This window comes from Pristiophorus japonicus, chromosome 4, assembly GCF_044704955.1.
Source record: "Pristiophorus japonicus isolate sPriJap1 chromosome 4, sPriJap1.hap1, whole genome shotgun sequence".
Lineage (NCBI taxonomy): Eukaryota > Metazoa > Chordata > Chondrichthyes > Pristiophoridae > Pristiophorus > Pristiophorus japonicus.
Window position 1 is genome coordinate 99716613 of NC_091980.1, and position 17969 is coordinate 99734581.

The 17969-nt window shown below is 46.6% G+C and overlaps 1 protein-coding gene across 1 annotated transcript in view; it reads right to left on the minus strand.

The window, feature by feature from the left end:
• Positions 1-8339, minus strand: part of arhgef37 (Rho guanine nucleotide exchange factor (GEF) 37) — a 210005-nt gene extending 201666 nt beyond the window's left edge. Inside the window, exon 1 of the mRNA XM_070878453.1 lies at positions 8182-8339. The gene's annotated coding sequence lies outside the window, so the exon portion shown is untranslated. The remainder of the gene's footprint in view (positions 1-8181) is intronic.
• Positions 8340-17969: the final 9630 nt, after the last annotated feature.

The following is a 17969-nucleotide window of genomic DNA, read 5'->3' on the forward strand; positions in this document are numbered from 1 at the left end:
GTTTCAAGATGACATCCTGATCACAGGTCGTGACTCTGAGGAACATCTGAACAACCTGGAAGAGGTTCTACTTCGTCTGGACAAAGTGGGACTCAGACCAAAACGCTCGAAGTGCGTCTTCATGGCACCAGAGGTCGAATTCCTGGGGAGGAAAATTGCTGCTGATGGCATCAGGCCCACGGACGCGAAAACCAAGGCCATCAAGAATGCACCCAAGCCGCAGGATGTGAAGGAGATGTGTTCGTTCCTGGGTCTACTCAACTACTTCGGTAACTTCTTATTTAAATTGAGGCCCTTATTAGAACCACTGCACATGCTGCTAAGAAAAGGCGACAGTTGGATGTGGGGTGCGTCTCAAGACAGAGCTTTTGAGAAAATCACTAGTCTGCTTTGCTCAACAAGCTGCTGGTACATTATGACCCATGTAAACCTTTAGCATTAGCCTGTGATGCTTTGTCATATGGAATTGGTTACGTACGCCAACAAGCTAATGAGTCGGGTAAACTTCAACCAGTCGCGTATGCTTCAAAAAGTTTGTCTAAAGCGGAAAGAGCCTACAGCATGGTAGAGAAAGAAGCATTAGCCTGTGTGTATGGGGTTAAAAAGATGCATCAGTACCTGTTTGGTCTTCGGTTTTAACTGGAGACAGATCACAAGCTGCTCATTTCACTGTTCTCTGAAAACAAAGGTATCAATACTAATGCTTCATCCCGCATCCAGAGGTGGGCGCTGACATTATCTGCTTATGATTATGTCATTCGCCATAGACCTGGCACCGAGAATTGTGCTGATGCTTTGAGCCATCTGCCGTTGCCCACACCGGAGTTGGAAACGCCACAACTGGCGGACCTATTTTTAGTTATGGATGTTTTTGAGAATAAAGGAACCCCTGTCACGGCTCAACAAATTAAGACCTGGACCAGCCAGGATCCGATTTTATCGGTGGTGAAGAGTTGCATCCTCAACGGTGATTCGTCTGCCATACCGAAGCAAATGTGCAAGGAGACCAAACCTTACATGCGTCACAAAGACGAACTGTCTAGTCAGTCGGATTGTATACTGTGGGGCAATCGTGTTGTTATGCCCAAGAAAGTTAGAAAGAAATTTGTACGTGAACTACATAGCACACATCCCGTCATTGTAATGATGAAAGCCATTGCCAGGTCTCATGTATGGTGGCCGGGAATTGACTCTGAGCTGGAATCATGTGTGCATCAGTGCAACACTTGCATGCAGCTCAGCAAAGCACCAGCGGAATCGCCGCTGAATCTGTGGTTGTGGCCGTCCAAACAATGGTCCAGGATCCACATAGACTTTGCAGGTCCCTTCCTGGGGAGGATGTTTTTAGTTGTGGTGGATGCATATTCGAAGTGGATAGAGTGTATAATCATGTCATCCAGCACATCCACAGCTACCATTAAGAATCTCAGTGTCATGTTCGCGACACATGGTCTGCCTGACATCGTTGTTAGCAACAACGGATTGTGCTTCACCAGTCAGAAGTTTCAAGAGTTCATGAAACTCAATGGTATCAAACATGTAAGGTCAGCACCATTCAAACCTGCATCTAATGAGCAAGCAGAACATGCTGTCCAAATCATAAAGCAGAGTATGAAGCGAGTAATCCAAGAGTCACTGCCTGTCATGCATATTGCTTAGTTACAGGACAAGACCACACACGCTTACCGGGGTCTCGCCTGCTAAACTAATGACGAAGAGAGGTCTTAAGACCACGTTATCTCTTCTACACCCTGACTTGAATAATCATGTTGAATATAGAAGACAAAGTCAGCAAGGGTATCACGATCGCGCAGCTGTGTCATGCGATATTTCTGTAAATTATCCTGTATATGTTCTAAATTATGGTCAGGGTCCCAAGTGGCCAAGGAGGGCAACAGAGTATTTATTGTCAAGCTCAAAAATGGGCAAACATGTAGGAAACATATGGATCAGACAAAGCTGTGGCACACAGTCAAACTGGAACAGTCAGAGGAAGAGACAATTGATGACTAACTGTTGTAGAGAGTCGAAAGATATATATAGACTTAGGCATTAGGCACCTGCTGGATATTTAAAACTCACATAAGCTTAAATGGACACACACATAAAATGGCTGCCCAGGCATTATGGGAAATCAGGTAGTCAAACTGTGAACTGTTGAACGTTCACTGACCGAGCAATAACCCTGTGAGGCCCACTGTAGGAATGCCTGGGAAGACAGAGATAAGAAGGAAACCATCTCCTGTGAACAAGGCCATGAAACCAATTATTTCAGGAAGAAAGATAAGAGGGAAACCATTTGCTGTAAACAAGGCTATATACCAATTATTTCTCCAAGAAGAAAGAACTAGTGAGAGAACCTATATCAATCAGCCCAAGCTGACAAAAGACGAACACATGGTTCCTGAGACATAAGGGGAATTCTATTGGGTTAAAATAACCTATATGTAATCTATAATCATTGTGATTGGCTTGTGTCCAGCCGTGATGGGCTGTGTAGCTGCAGTAAACTGTTTTGTAACTGTTGTGAAACATATAAAGGTACATGTAACTCTTTGTTCTGTGAAGAGAAACCTGGATACGGTCCTGAGTTTTTCCTTCCCGCTGAGCGTAATAAAAGCTGCTTCAGCATTGGAACCGACCCTGAGTGTTGAGTGATTCTTCTAAGAAAACACTAACGCTAACACTAACCAACCTACCCCCAATCATCAGAGGACTCAGTGGTCATCAGTGAATCGAGACATTCAATCACTGACATGTTCAATGAAAATGGACTTTCAATCCCTGACATGGCCATTGCCACTCCCACCAGGTCAGCCACCCAGCCACCAGTCACAACATAGAAACATAGAAACATAGAAAATAGGTGCAGGAGTAGGCCATTCGGCCCTTCTAGCCTGCACCGCCATTCAATGAGTTCATGGCTGAACATTCAACTTCAGTACCCCATTCCTGCTTTCTCGCCATACCCCTTGATCCCCCTAGTAGTAAGGACCTCATCTAACTCCTTTTTGAATATATTTAGTGAATTGGCCTCAACAACTTTCTGTAGTAGAGAATTCCACAGGTTCACCACTCTCTGGGTGAAGAAGTTCCTCCGCATCTTGGTCCTAAATGGCTTACCCCTTATCCTTAGACTGTGACCTCTGGTTCTGGACTTCCCCAACATTGGGAACATTCTTCCTGCATCGAACCTGTCTAACCCCGTCAGAATTTTAAATGTTTCTATGAGGTCCCCTCTCATTCTTCTGAACTCCAGTGAATACAAGCCCAGTTGATCCAGTCTTTCTTGATAGGTCAGTCCCGCCATCCCGGGAATCAGTTTGGTGAACCTTCGCTGCACTCCCTCAATAGCAAGAATGTCCTTCCTCAGGTTAGGAGACCAAAACTGTACACAATACTCCAGGTGTGGCCTCATCAATGCCCTGTACAACTGTAGCAACACCTCCCTGCCCCTGTACTCAAATCCCTTTGCTATGAAGGCCAACATGCCATTTGCTTTCTTAACCGCCTGCTGCACCTGCATGCCAACCTTCAATGACTGATGTACCATGACACCCAGGTCTCTTTGCACCTCCCCTTTTCCTAATCTGTCACCATTCAGATAATAGTCTGTCTCTCTGTTTTTACCACCAAAGTGGATAACCTCACATTTATCCACATTATACTTCATCTGCCATGCATTTGCCCACTCACCTAACCTATCCAAGTCACTCTGCAGCCTCACAGCATCCTCCTCGCAGCTCACACTGCCACCCAACTTAGTGTCATCGCAAATTTGGAGATACTACATTTAATCCCTATGTCTAAATCATTAATGTACAATGTAAACAGCTGGGGCCCCAGCACAGAACCTTGCGGTACCCCACTAGTCACTGCCTGCCATTCTGAAAAGTACCCATTTACTCCTACTCTTTGCTTCCTGTCTGACAACCAGTTCTCAATCCATGTCAGTACACTACCCCCAATCCCATGTGCTCTAACTTTGCACATCAATCTCTTGTGTGGGACCTTGTCGAAAGCCTTCTGAAAGTCCAAATACACCACATCAACTGGTCCTCCCTTGTCCACTCTACTGGAAACATCCTCAAAAAATTCCAGAAGATTTGTCAAGCATGATTTCCCTTTCACAAATCCATGCTGACTTGGACCTATCATATTACCTCTTTCCAAATGCACTGCTATGACATCCTTAATAATTGATTCCATCATTTGACCCACTACCGATGTCAGGCTGACCGGTCTATAATTCCCTGTTTTCTCTCTCCCTCCTTTTTTAAAAAGTGGGGTTACATTGGCTACCCTCCACTCTATAGGAACTGATCCAGAGTCAATGGAATGTCGGAAAATTTCCAAGGCCACCTCCTTAAGTACTCTGGGATGCAGTCCATCAGGCCCTGGGGATTTATCGGCCTTCAATCCCATCAATTTCCCCAACACAATTTCCCGGCTAATAAGGATTTCCCTCAGTTCCTCCTCCTTACTAGACCCCCCGACCCCTTTTATAACCAGAAGGTTGTTCGTGTCCTCCTTCGTGAATACCGAACCAAAGTACTTGTTCAATTGGTCCGCCATTTCTTTGTTCCCCGTTATGATTTCCCCTGATTCTGACTGCAGGGGACCTACGTTTGTCTTTACTAACCTTTTTCTCTTTACATATCTGTAGAAAATTTTGCAATCCGTCTTAATGTTCCCTGCAAGCTTCTTCTCATACTCCATTTTCCCTGCCCTAATCAAACCCTTTGTCCTCCTCTGCTGAGTTCTAAATTTCTCCCAGTCCCCAGGTTCGCTGCTATTTCTGGCCAATTTGTATGCCACTTCCTTGGCTTTAATACTATCCCTGATTTCCCTTGATAGCCACGGTTGAGCCACCTTCCCTTTTTTATTTTTATGCCAGACAGGAATTTACAATTGTTGTAGTTCATCCATGCGGTCTCTAAATGTCTGCCATTGCCCATCCACAGTCAACCCCTTAAGTATCATTCGCCAATCCATCCCAGCCAATTCACGCCTCATACCTTCAAAGTTAGCCTTCTTTAAGTTCTGGACCATGGTCTCTGAATTAACTGTTTCATTCTCCATCCCAATGCAGAATTCCACCATATTATGGTCACTCTTCCCCAAGGGGCCTCGCACAACGAGATTGCTAATTAATCCTCTCTCATTACATAACACCCAGTCTAAGATGGCCTCCCCCCTAGTTGGTTCCTCGACATATTGGTCTAAAAAACCATCCCTTATGCACTCCAGGAAATCCTCCTCCACCGTATTGCTTCCAGTTTGGTTAGCCCAATCTATGTGCATATTAAAGTCACCCATTATAACTGCTGCACCTTTATTGCACGCACCCCTAATTTCCTGTTTGATGCCGTCCCCAACATCAGTACTACTGTTTGGAGGTCTGTACACAACTCCCACTAACGTTTTTTGCCCTTTGGTGTTCTGCAGCTCTACCCATATAGATTCCACATCATCCAAGCTAATGTCCTTCCTAACTATTGCCTTAATCTCCTCCTTAACCAGCAATGCTACCCCACCTCCTTTTCCTTTTATTCTATCCTTCCTGAATGTTGAATACCCCTGGATGTTGAGTTCCCAGCCCTGATCATCCTGGAGCCACGTCTCCGTAATCCCAATCACATCATATTTGTTAACATCTATTTGCACAATTAATTCATCCACCTTATTGCGGATACTCCTTGCATTAAGACACAAGGCCTTTAGGCTTGTTTTTTTTAACACCCTCTGTCCTTTTAGAATTTTGCTGTACAATGGCCCTTTTTGTTCTTTGCCTTGGGTTTCTCTGCTCTCCACTTTTCCTCATCTCCTTTCTGTCTTTTGCTTTTGCCTCCTTTTTGTTTCCCTCTATCTCCCTGCATCGGTTCCCATCCCCCTGCCATAATAGTTTAACTCCTCCCCAACAGCACTAGCAAACACTCCCCCGAGGACATTGGTTCCGATTCTGCCCAGGTGCAGACCGTCCGGATTGTACTGGTCCCATCTCCCCCAGAACCGGTTCCTATGCCCCAGGAATTTGAATCCCTCCCTGCTGCACCATTGCTCAAGCCATGTATTCATCTGAGCTATCCTGCGATTCCTACTCTGACAGACTCTGAACACTCACCCAAGGCTGGAGTTGAACTGAGATGGTCAACTCGGGAGCATAAAATACCAGACCATCTCAATTTGTTAATATCTCAGAGGGGGGTATTGTCATGTATGTACTTTTGGGATCACTAGCCACTAGATGGCGTCATTGTTGGAGGCCATTGGGCTGCACGCATGTGTGTGCAGCCCAAGTATAAAAGGCCAGCCATTTTGTATATATGCACTTTGGGCCTTAATAAAGCAGAGCTAAGGTCATACCTCTTAGAGTTAAACAGTACTCAGTCTAACAGTTATTGCATGCACAACAGAAAAGGTGGTGGTGAGCCACTTTCTTGAAGCGGTAAAGCCCTTGTGGTGATGAGGCCCCCATAATTGAAGGAAGTGTGAAGTCAAAATGGTCTGTGACTTGCAAGGGAACTTGGAAGTAAAGGTGTTCCAATAATATTGCTGCTCTTCTTCTCCTTGGTGGTTGAGTTCGCAGGTTTAGGGAGTACTGTTGAAGGAAATTTGGTGAGTTGCTGCAGTGCATCCTGTAGATAGGACATCATGCAGCCACAGAGCACTGGTAATGGAGAGAGTGGATATTAGAGTCCAATGGCAGGAATGCTAATCAAGTGGACTGTCTGTTCTGGATGGTGTTCAGTTTCTTGAATGTTGTTACAGTTGTACCCATCCAGGTGAATGTTGTATCACAGTCCTGATTTGTGCCATATAGATGGTGGAGAGACTTTGAGGAATCAAGAGGTGAGCCATCTGTTGCAGAGTACTCAGCCTCTTGTAAAAAGAAAAGAAAGACTTGCATTTATATAGCGTCTTTCACAACCTCAGTACATCACAAAGCACTTTACAGTCAATTAAGTACTTTTGAAGTGTAGTCTCTGTTGTAAGGTAGGAAACGTGGCAGCAATTTGCACACAGCAAGCTCCCACAAATAGCAGTGTGATAATGACCAGATAATCTGTTTTAGTGATGTTGGTTGAGGGATAAATATTGGCCAGGACACCAGGGCGAACTCCCCTGCTCTGCAAAATAATGCCATGGAATGTTTTACATGCACTTGAGAGGAAAGATGGGAGTTCAATTTAATGTTTCATCTGATAAATGGGACCTGTGATAGTGCAGCACTCCCTCAGTATTGTACTGAAGGGTCAGCCTACATTGTGTGCTCAAAACTCTGGAGTTGGGCTTGAACCCAATACTGTTTGCTGTGTCACACCTGACACCGAGAGCTATGGGAGAGGTGAGCTTCTAACTACACTCACCTGGCAAAACCAGGTGGGTAACCAAAATACCCCACCTTACATGTAATCAATTGAAAAATCTAGGCGATTATTCTTATAAGATATCAAAGTAACCAGTAGACAACCATTACATGGAGAACCACATGGAGAAATCGCATTAATTATAAAGGTGCAAGTTTATCTTGAAGCAATTAAAAAAAACAAGCTAATTTGAAATATGCTCTGAAGGTTATGCTGCAGTATCGTTTCTTGAGGAATTAATTCAGTGCAGTATGAGATAGAACACAGATTCAGGCGAATAATTTCTTGCACAGTGAGTTCCTGATCTAGGCTAATCATTCAGGAGGAAGTGTAAGTCAACCTATATCACTCACGTACATCTACAAGTAGTTAGTTAGGGAAGAACCCTTAGAATAGACAGTGTGATGTTTTACATGAATATTCTAAAAACAATGGTGAAAAAAATGAATAAATGAATGAATGTTTTACATATAAATAAATAAATAAAGTGTTCAAATAGAACAGCATGACTGTTGATTTTGCAGATATGATATTGCACAGAAGAGAGCTGTTTACCTGAATTAGAGTCACCTTTGTTGCAAGGTTTTTTTGGTGAATATGTAACCGAGATTATTAAACAGAGGGCCAGCTGAATGTGCAAACAATCTGCAGCCTATTTAATTATTTAAAAAAGAATGTAACACACATCTAAAATATGTATTTGTTAAACGCATTCTGGTAACAGTAATATTATGAAAAGCTTTAGACCACAGAGAATGTATTGCATAGAAAATTCAGGTCAATCCAAAGCATGAAAACCAAAAAAGCTTACCGTCTTTAATAATGTTGATAAACCAGGAAAGTATAGTGCCTTCGGTTGGGTCAGTGCATTCAGCTAAAAATGAACCTTGGACTTGAGTAATTCAAGTATAACAACAAAGTGAAACAGCTTTCAATACACATTCTTCCGACAAATGATCTTGTCCAACAAGTTTCTTTCAGTAGTTACCTGAAACTTAATTGGAATGCAGCTATTGTCAGCTTGAAACAATCCAGGACAGATATTTTACATTGCAGACTCATGCCTGAAAATAATTTATGCCTGATCATAGTGAGGAGGATTGTTGCATTGAAATGAGAATTGTCATAGCAACACGATTGCAATGCTAGAACAGTTAAAGATTGTACAATAATTATTAAAGTGCTTTAATGTGTATCTCAAGCACATTTGACACAACAATAAAAAAAGAAAATATTACATTTTCTGCCTACATCAAAATATGATGTGCATTTTGATGATAATGTACACCTATTTTCCAAACTCACTTGGGTTGTGATCCCAGCGATTATGCTGGGATTGTGCCCACCAATTCATTCCAACTCCTCCAAGTTAGAGTTTGCAGAGTCAGAGGGTGGGCACTTCATTTGCATGGGTCAGGTGGGTGCGATGTCACAACAGCACTGACCTGTTTATTCATGTCGGAAACTCCAGAACTTGCCCATTCAGGCTCCCCCACCGAAGCCCAGGCATGGTCTGATATGTCAAAATTATTAAAAGATTTAAAAGAAACAGGTAACTAAATGCTACAAAAGCAATTGGGAAAAAAATACAAAAAATCCATTGTACCCAGAACAGGTCAACACACCTTTAACTAAACTTGCTGTGAAGGTCCTGGATGATTCAAAATGTACTTGCTTTAAACTTACCTGGAGCGCTGATGTTGTTTCTCTGGGGCAAACCATTCAAAATGAGGGGATAAAGAAGCCGTACTCACAACTGCATCATCAAGAAGGTGATAAACTGGCCTGCTCAAACAAAAGTACCTTTGCGACTTGCTTGACCCATCTGTGCACAGCTGAGTGAGCAATGTTACTGACTTCCTCAATGGCAGCCTGCAATTACTTCATCGCATAGCATTTCAGGGTGGTGGTGACCTTCACAGCCACTGGCAGTGCAGTGCCTACAATGGAGTGCTGCAGGGCAGATTGCAGCATGTGGTGTATTCCACTGAGGTCTTCCCTTGTGATGCGCCACTATCACAAGCACTGCTTCTTGGTCAAGTAGAGTTAGGAGTACCTTGGGCCATATATTTGGCAATAGGATAAGTATTGGATAGATGGGACAAAGTCCTCCTGCAGTGCCTGACCTATCCTCTCTTGGTTTCTCCTCCCCTTCTGCTTCCAAAAAACACAAATAGAGAGGTATTCCCAATAGAAATCCCATAGTGGCCTATGTAAAATAATTGGGGTGGCAAAATAGAAGGATTCGAGAAGAAGATGGTAAGATGAGCGTTGAAGCAGTAGTCAATAGCAAAAGACATCCCTCCCCAAAATTCAAAAACAATTACAAAATAGGGAAATTACAGGTAAATCTTTAAGATCATTTCTGCCCTTTCCAGTCTAGCAATGCTGGCTGTTTGTTTTATAGACACTTATTTGTACTGTGAAAATGGCCACCGTGCTTCACCCTTTGTCTATGATTGGTCCCCTTGGAGAATAAGCCACACCCTAAAGTTTCACTGGAATGTGATTCTGGAACCGCCTATCCCAAGGTCTCACTGACTTTGCAAATTGTAACTCGATCCACTTTGACTTCCAGAAGCGACAGAGGACAGAGCTCCCCAGAAGACAGCAAGGGCCAGCCAAAGTGCCTTACCCCAGTCCAAGTACATGCCTCCCCCAGCCAAAGTGCCATACTCCAGTCCAAGTACATCTCTCCCAGCCAAAGTGCCTTACCCCAGTTCAAGTACATCCCTTCCCTAGCCAAAGTGCCTTACCCCTGCGCAAGTGCATCCTCCCCCTCCCCACCATAGATGAGGCAGGCATTGTGTACAGATTGTTAACAGGTTTATTGGGTATGAAGTGAATAGTGACAGTGTTGTGACTTCTGGATATCATCCACTCCAATTATATCCCTTATAGGGGGTTGGAAGAACGTGATCCATCTCCCCCCCACCCGTGTCTCTCACTCTCCCCCCAGTCTCACACTGCCGCCCCCACCACCCCGCGTCCAAGCCTCTCTCTCTCGCCTCCAGTCTTTCTTTCCCCCCAGCCTCTCTCTACCCCGCGTCTCTCTCTCTCTCTCTCTTTCTCCCCAGCATCTCCCCCGCCCCTCGCCCCCCCACCCAGCCTCTCTCTCTCCCCCCACAGCCTCTCTCTCTCCCACTAGCCTCTCTCTGCCGCCCCCACCCAGCCTCTCTCTCTCCCCCCACAGCCTCTCTCTCTCCCCACCCGCCCCCCCCCCCACTCCCGCAACCTCTCTCTTTCCCTCCAGCCTTTCTCTCTCCCTCCCCTCCAGACTCTCTCTTGCTATTGGGCCTATGCCAGCCGCTCTCAGGCCCAGGACCACCGCTATCGGCGAGGGAGTGAATCGGAGCCTAGCGAAGCATGGAAGTGTGTGGAAGAGAGTCGGAGATGTCATGTATTCTACTGTCATTGTAACCCATGTATAAACTGACCTAAGTTGTACACCGTGAGAACACTGACCACTAGGTGGTGAACTTGTGGGAGACACTCCTAACCTGGACTTTCAGGTATAAAAGGGGTAGCTCCACCCACCTTCTCCACTTCAATGCTGGCTAATAAAGGTTACTGATTACAGAGTGACCTTCTCTCAAGTATGGGCCTCATGTGCATTTATACTTTTTAGTAAGGATATATTATTGGCGACGAGAAACTGGGATTTAAACCAAGTGAGCATGGCCACTAGCAGCACAGACGAGAGGTACTGTGTTGGTGATGATTGGGACGATTTTATTGAGAGACTACAGCAAAGTTTCGTCACCAAGGAATGGTTGGGACAGGATTCGGCCGACAAACGCAGGGTTCACCTCCTGATGGTTTGTGGATCCAGGACATACTTCCTGATGAAGGACCTTCTAGTACCAAAGAAGCCAGCGGACAAGACTTTTGAAGAGCTCAGTAAGTTGATCGGGGAACACTTTAAACCGGCGAGCAGCATGCACATGGCAAGACATCGGTTTTACATGCACCGGCGGCGAGAAGGGCAAAGCGTTCCAGACTTCGTGGCAGACCTCCGGCGACTGGCGAGCCTATGTAAGTTCCCAGATGCATGCAGAGCGGAGATGCTGTGAGACTTTTTTATTGAGGGCATCGGGCACACTGGGGTTTTCAGGAAACTGATTGAGACCAAAGATTTGACGCTGGAAACAGCGGCTTTGATGGACCAGACATTTATCTCAGGGGAGGAAGAGACCAGAATGATTATGACAAAAATCTTAGTTTAAATGCAGCAAATGGACAGGGAGTCAACGTTGTTAACACGGCACACAGTTCTCCAGGCAGACAGGGGCAATCGGACATGCCCGAGCATGTAGTTGAAACCAAAGGAGGAATTCAACAGAGACATTGGCTAGCTGAACGGCGATTCATGCCATCGCAAGGGACAATGCGGCCAGTAATGGGGCCATCAACACCTGTCAATGGTGCATTTAAGGACAGTTACAGAGACAGTCAGAGACAATCGACTGGTAATGGACCTTTTGTTTCCAACAATGGCTCATGTTGGAGGTGTGGAGGCAAACACACAGCCAGAGCTTGCAGGTATCAGCAATATACCTGCAGAAATTGCAACATCAGCAGTCACTTGGCACGTATGTGCAGGAAGCCTGCAGCCAGGTTGATGTACGAGGAGGACAGGGACAATGTAAGCCCTACGAGGCCAAATGAACACTGGGGGAAATCGCTGGAAGCTGAAGTTCAGCGAGTTCATGTGGAGCACATATACAGTTCATACACCAGGACGCCACCGATAATAATGAAAGTGCTCCTCAATGGCATCCCAGTTTCAATGGAGCTAGACACAGGGGCCAGCCAGTCCCTGATGAGTATCAAACAGTTTGACAAGTTGTGGGCGTCCAAGGCCAGGAGGCCAAAATTATTGCCGATTGACGCACAGCTACGGACATATACAAAGGAGATCATTCCGGTGCTAGGCAGCGCCACGGTAGTCGTGACCCACAAAGATTCGGAGAACAGGTTGCTTCTTTGGGTTGTCCCGGGGGACGGTCCTGCACTACTGGGGAGGAGTTGGCTTGCTGTCATGAACTGGAAATGGGGCGATGTCAATGCAATTTCTTCTGTGGGGCGAATATCACGTTCACAGATCCTGGACAAAGTTGACTCACTATTTCAACCCGGCATTGGCACTTTCATGGGGACCAAGGTAGTGATTCACATAAACCTGGACACCAGGCCAGTACACCACAAGGCCAGAGCGATGCTGTACGTGATGCAGGAAAAGATAGAAGGCGAATTGGACCGCCTGCTGAGGGAAGGCATCATCTCCCCAGTCGAATTCAGTGACTGGATGAGCCCGATTGTGCTGGTGCTCAAGGCGGATGGGTCGGTCAGGATATGTGGTGATTACAAGGACACCATCAATCGGGTGTCACTCCAAGACCATTACCCACTACCGAGAGCGGAGGACCTCTTTGCGACGCTATCTGGTGGCAAACTTTTTTCAAAATTGGACCTGGCCTCAGCTTACATGATCCAGGAGCTGGCGAGTGAGTCGAAGAAGCTGATCACCATCACGACACACAAGGGGTTGTTTGAATACAACAGATGTCCGTTCGGGATTCGCTCGGACGCCACGATCTATCAACGAAACATGGAAAGTCTCCTCAAGTCGATTCCAAGGATGGTGGTTTTTCAAGAAAACATCCTCATCATGGGTTGCGATACTGAAGAACACCTCCACAACCTGGAGGAGGTGCTATGCAGACTGGACCGGGTAGGTCTGCGGCTGAAAAAGGCGAAGTGTGTCTTCCTAGCTCCAGAGGTAGAATTCCTGGGGATGAGGGTAGCAGCAGACGGGATCAGACCTACTGCATCCAAAACGGAAGCGATCCAGAGAGCACCCAGACCCTGTAACACGACGCAGCTGTGTTCATTCCTGGGGCTCCTGAACTATTTTGGTAACTTTCTTCCCAAATTGAGCACGCTGTTAGAGCCGCTACATGTGCTCCTACACAAAGGTCGCGAATGGGTCTGGGGGGACAGCCAGGAAAGGGCTTTTGACAGAGCACACAATTTGTTATGCTCCAACAATCTGTTAACGCTATATGACCCATGTAAGAAACTTGTGTTAACGTGCGGTGCATTGTCCTATGGGGTCGGGTGTGTGTTGCAGCATGTTAATGCCAAGGGTCAGTTACAGCCGGTAGCTTATGCCTCCAGGAGTCTGTCCCAGGCAGAAAGGGGCTACGGGATGGTAGAAAAGAAAGCGCTTGCATGTTGTAGGGGAGGACGAAAACCCCCTCATTTTACCCAGAAGAAAAAGGATGGGATCAGTCTGTGCTGTGAATTGAAACCGAGACGGTTTGACCTTGGCAGAGCAGTGATTGGACGGGGGAGGACACCGGAGGGCCAATGGTGGGACAGAGTCAGCCCGAAGCATGGGGCTTTCACGCCAATGGGAGAGCACTTGCTCGAAAACTGTGGGACTGACTCACAGCCATTATCGGGCTATTGTCTTCCCCATGTTTACACTATGGAAGGAAATTATGCAGACCTTCAGAAAACTAGGGAACCCAAAAAAAACAAGGGCCTACACAATGGCTACAGGAGGCCAACCCAATTAACACCTACTTAAACCTTGAGTAGGTTAGAAAAACCGAATTAGAGGAAAATTATGCAGACCTTCAGAAAACTAGGGAACCCAAAACAACCCAAAGGCCTACACAATGGCTACAGGAGGCCAACGCAATCAAAACCCACTCAAACCTTGAGTAGGTTAACATCAGTGGAAAAAACCCGCAATAATCTAAAACTGTTGCATTTTTCAAAATCACAAAGCCCACCAATGGGAAGAATCGATTCCAGCAGGAGAGGCGGACTGGATAATCTGGCTATAAAAAGGGTTTTCTGACGTAGTGTGTGTGGTTCCCTGCTCTCGTGATCCAATAACCAGCAAGACTCTCGACACTGAAGGAAAACCAGTGTCCGAAGACACCGAAGATAGAAGAAACAAACCACCAGACTTGCAGAAGGCACAGTAGTGAGTATAACCTCTGGTCCCCAGAACTCCCAACTCAGTTAGGCCAGGAAAGGTGGGAGATTGGGCACTGTACTGCTAAACTTGTGTAAAGATTTTTGTTGTGTCCGTTTAGTGGGATTTAGGGGGATTGTTTTGTTGATGTATTGCTGTTCGTTGAGATACACCTTGTCAAATAAATTGGAAGCCTAAGTTCCTCTTGGAATCACCTTGTCGCAGTTCTATTGTATTACATCTCCTGATCATGAGTCTTATGTCAGAACAGTGTAAGGGAAGCTAGGAGCACCTCGAAAATGCTCAACTGTGTGTCACAGGCTAGGGAAAAAGGGGTTAGGAGTGTTTGACACTCACAGGTGCCTCACAGGCTAGGCATAAGCTGTGGGGACGCACGAGTCTCAAAAACCCCCTTCATAAGCTGTGGACACAGTCTCTCCAGGGGTGCTCTTGCAGCACTCAGGGTACCTCACAGGCCAGGCATAAGCTGTGAGGACAGAAGCCCAGAGACAGACACCCAAGGCACAACAACACTCCCTGAGAACCCCTTACATGTGTATATGCTGTAAAAAAAAATGCACCAGTACCTGTTTGGCAGGAAATTTGAGCTGGAGACAGATCACAAACCCCTAACGTCGCTTTTGGCTGACAACAAGGCCATAAATGCAAATGCGTCGCCCGCATACAGAGGTGGGCACTCACGTTAGCAGCCTATGACTATACAATTCGGCACAGACTGGACACTGAAAACTGCGCCGATGCACTCAGCAGGCTCCCATTAACCACCACCGAGGGGCAATCGAGAATGTTGCTGAGATGGTCATGGCTGTTGAAGTTTTTGAAAGCGAAGACTCACCTGTGACAGCCCGTCAGATCAAAGTCTGGACAAATAGAGACCCGCTACTGTCTTTAGTCAAGAAATGTGTCCTGAATGGGGACTGGGCAGCCACGTATGGGACATGCCCTGAGGAATTCAAACCATTTCACAGGCGCAAGGGTGAACTCTCGATTCAGGCCGATTGCCTACTATGGGGAAACCGAGTAGTCATGCCCCAGATAGGCAGAGCGATGTTCATCAGTGAACTCCACAATGAGCACCGGGCACTGTCATGATGAAGGCAATTGCCAGGTCACACGTTTGGTGGCCAGGGATAGATGCGGACCTGGAACTTTGTGTTCACAGGTGCAACACGTGTGCCCAGCTGGGTAACCCTAACCCTAACCCCCCTTAGCCCAAGGTCCTGGCCCGCCAAGCCATGGCCACGCATCCATGTGGACTACGCAGGTCCTTTCATGGGAAAAATGTTTTTGGTTGTAGTAGATGCCTACTCCAAATGGATCGAGTGTGACATTCTCAATTCAAGCACATCGTCTGCCGCGGTAGAAAGTCTACGGGCAATGTTCGTTGTCCATGGTCTACCGGACATCTTGGTCAGCGACAATGGCCCATGCTTTACAAGCATTGAATTCCAGGACTTCATGGCAGGAAATGGTATCAACCATGACAGAATGGCACCGTTCAAGCCGATCTCAAATGGCCAGGCGGAACGAGCAGTGCAGATAATCAAACAGGGGATGCTCAGAATCGAAGGGTGTTCCCTACAAAGCCGCTTATCACGCCTTCTGTTGGCCAATAGATCCCGACCACACTCGCTCACAGAGGTTCCACTCGCAGAGCTGCTAATGAAAAGGATGCTCAAAACCAGGTTATCCCTTATACACCCCACCATGAAAGAAATTGTTGAGAGCAGGCACCGGTCACAATGTGACTACCATGACGGGAATGCGAGGGCGCGATGTTTTGATGTCAATGACCCTGTCTTTGTCCTCAATTACGCTGCAGGGCCCAAATGGCTCGCAGGCACTGTGATTGCCAAAGAGGGGAATAGGATTCTGGTAGTTAAACTTACCAATGGACAAAACTGCCGCAAACACGTGGATCAAACAAAAAGGAGATTCAGCAACCCCATGTAGAACACGATGTAGAGTTCACTCCACCACGGGTGACCGAACACCAAGTGGAGGAGAGCCCAGTCACTGTGGGCAGTCCGGACAAGCCTGAGGCACTGCAAACAGCAGACAGTCAGGCCAGCGCCCAACAACCGGAGCCCCAACTCAAGCGCTCTACAAGGGAGCATAAACCACCAGAGAGACTTAACCTGTGGTCCCAATAAGGCTTTGACGGGGGGGGAGGTGATGTCATGTATTCTACTGTCATTGTCATCCATGTATAAACTGACCTAAGTTGTACACCATGAGAAGACTGATCACTAGGTGGTGAACTTGTGGGAGACACTCCTAACCTGGACTTTCAGGTATAAAAAGGGAAGCTCCACCCATCTTCTCCACTTCAGTGCTGGCTAATAAAGGTTACTGATCACAGAGTGACCTTCTCTCAAGTATGGGTCTCGTTTGCATTTATACTGTATAGTAAGGACATATTAGGAGAGGGAACAAGTCGGGGCCTAGCGAGTCCTTGGCGAGTTCTGGAAGGGGGGAAAGAGAGTCGGTGCCTAGCGAGGGAGAGTCCTCGGGGAATCAGCGGCGGAAGAGTCAGGGCCTCAGCGGAGTCTCGGGCCTCAGGTCCTGCTTCTTGGCACCATGTGGAAGGAATGATTCGGGGCCCAGGAGGGGATGGGGGTGCAGAGCTTGACAGGGAACAGGGCTTGTCACCCGTCAGTCAAAAAAAGTGCAGTACGGGCAGGGGGGGGTAGGGCTGGACAGACAATTGTCTGTCAAAAAAGTACAGTACAAATAGTTACTTTGTTGTCTTATAGAGGTGTTAATTATAAATATAAATAAAGTGGCGGTGATGAAAAATACGTTGTGTGACACCACCACGTAATTATCACCTGATTTAATTATACTTGCCTGCATATGAGCAGGCACTTCCACTAACTAGCATTATTTCTACTGGAATATGGGTGGTATCCAGCCCAGTTTTCCATCCTTGCCTGCCCCATGACTATCACTAAATCACTGAAGATACAGAGATAAATCCTGACTTAAAAATAATTTCCTATTATCCATTATCCATGTAAATCCTCCACCTGCTCCACGACGACATGCAGCCTGTGATCCTTACTAATGGATCCAATTCACGTCCGGGCCGGGGTCAAACAGGGTTGCGTCATCACCCCAACCCTCTTCTCAATCTTCCTCGCTGCCATGCTCCACCTCACAGTCAACAAGCTCCCCGCTGCAAACTAAACTACAGAACTAGTGGGAACCTGTTCAATCTTCGTCGTCTCCAGGCCAGGTCCAAGACCACCCCAACCTCTGTCATCGAGCTACAATACGCGGATGAAGCCTGCGTCTGTGCACATAGAGAGGCTGAACTCCAGGACATTGTCGACGTATTTACTGAGGTGTACGAAAGCATGGGTCTTACACTAAACATCCATAAGACAAAGGTCCTCCACCAGCCTGTCCTCGCCGCACAGCACTGCCCCCCAGTCATCAAGATCCATGGCGTGGCTCTGGACAACGTGGACCACTTCCCATACTCGGGAGCCTCTTATCAACAAGAGCAGGCATTGACGACGAGATTCAACACCGCCTCCAGTGTGCCAGTGCAGCCTTCGGCCACCTGAGGAAAAGAGTGTTTG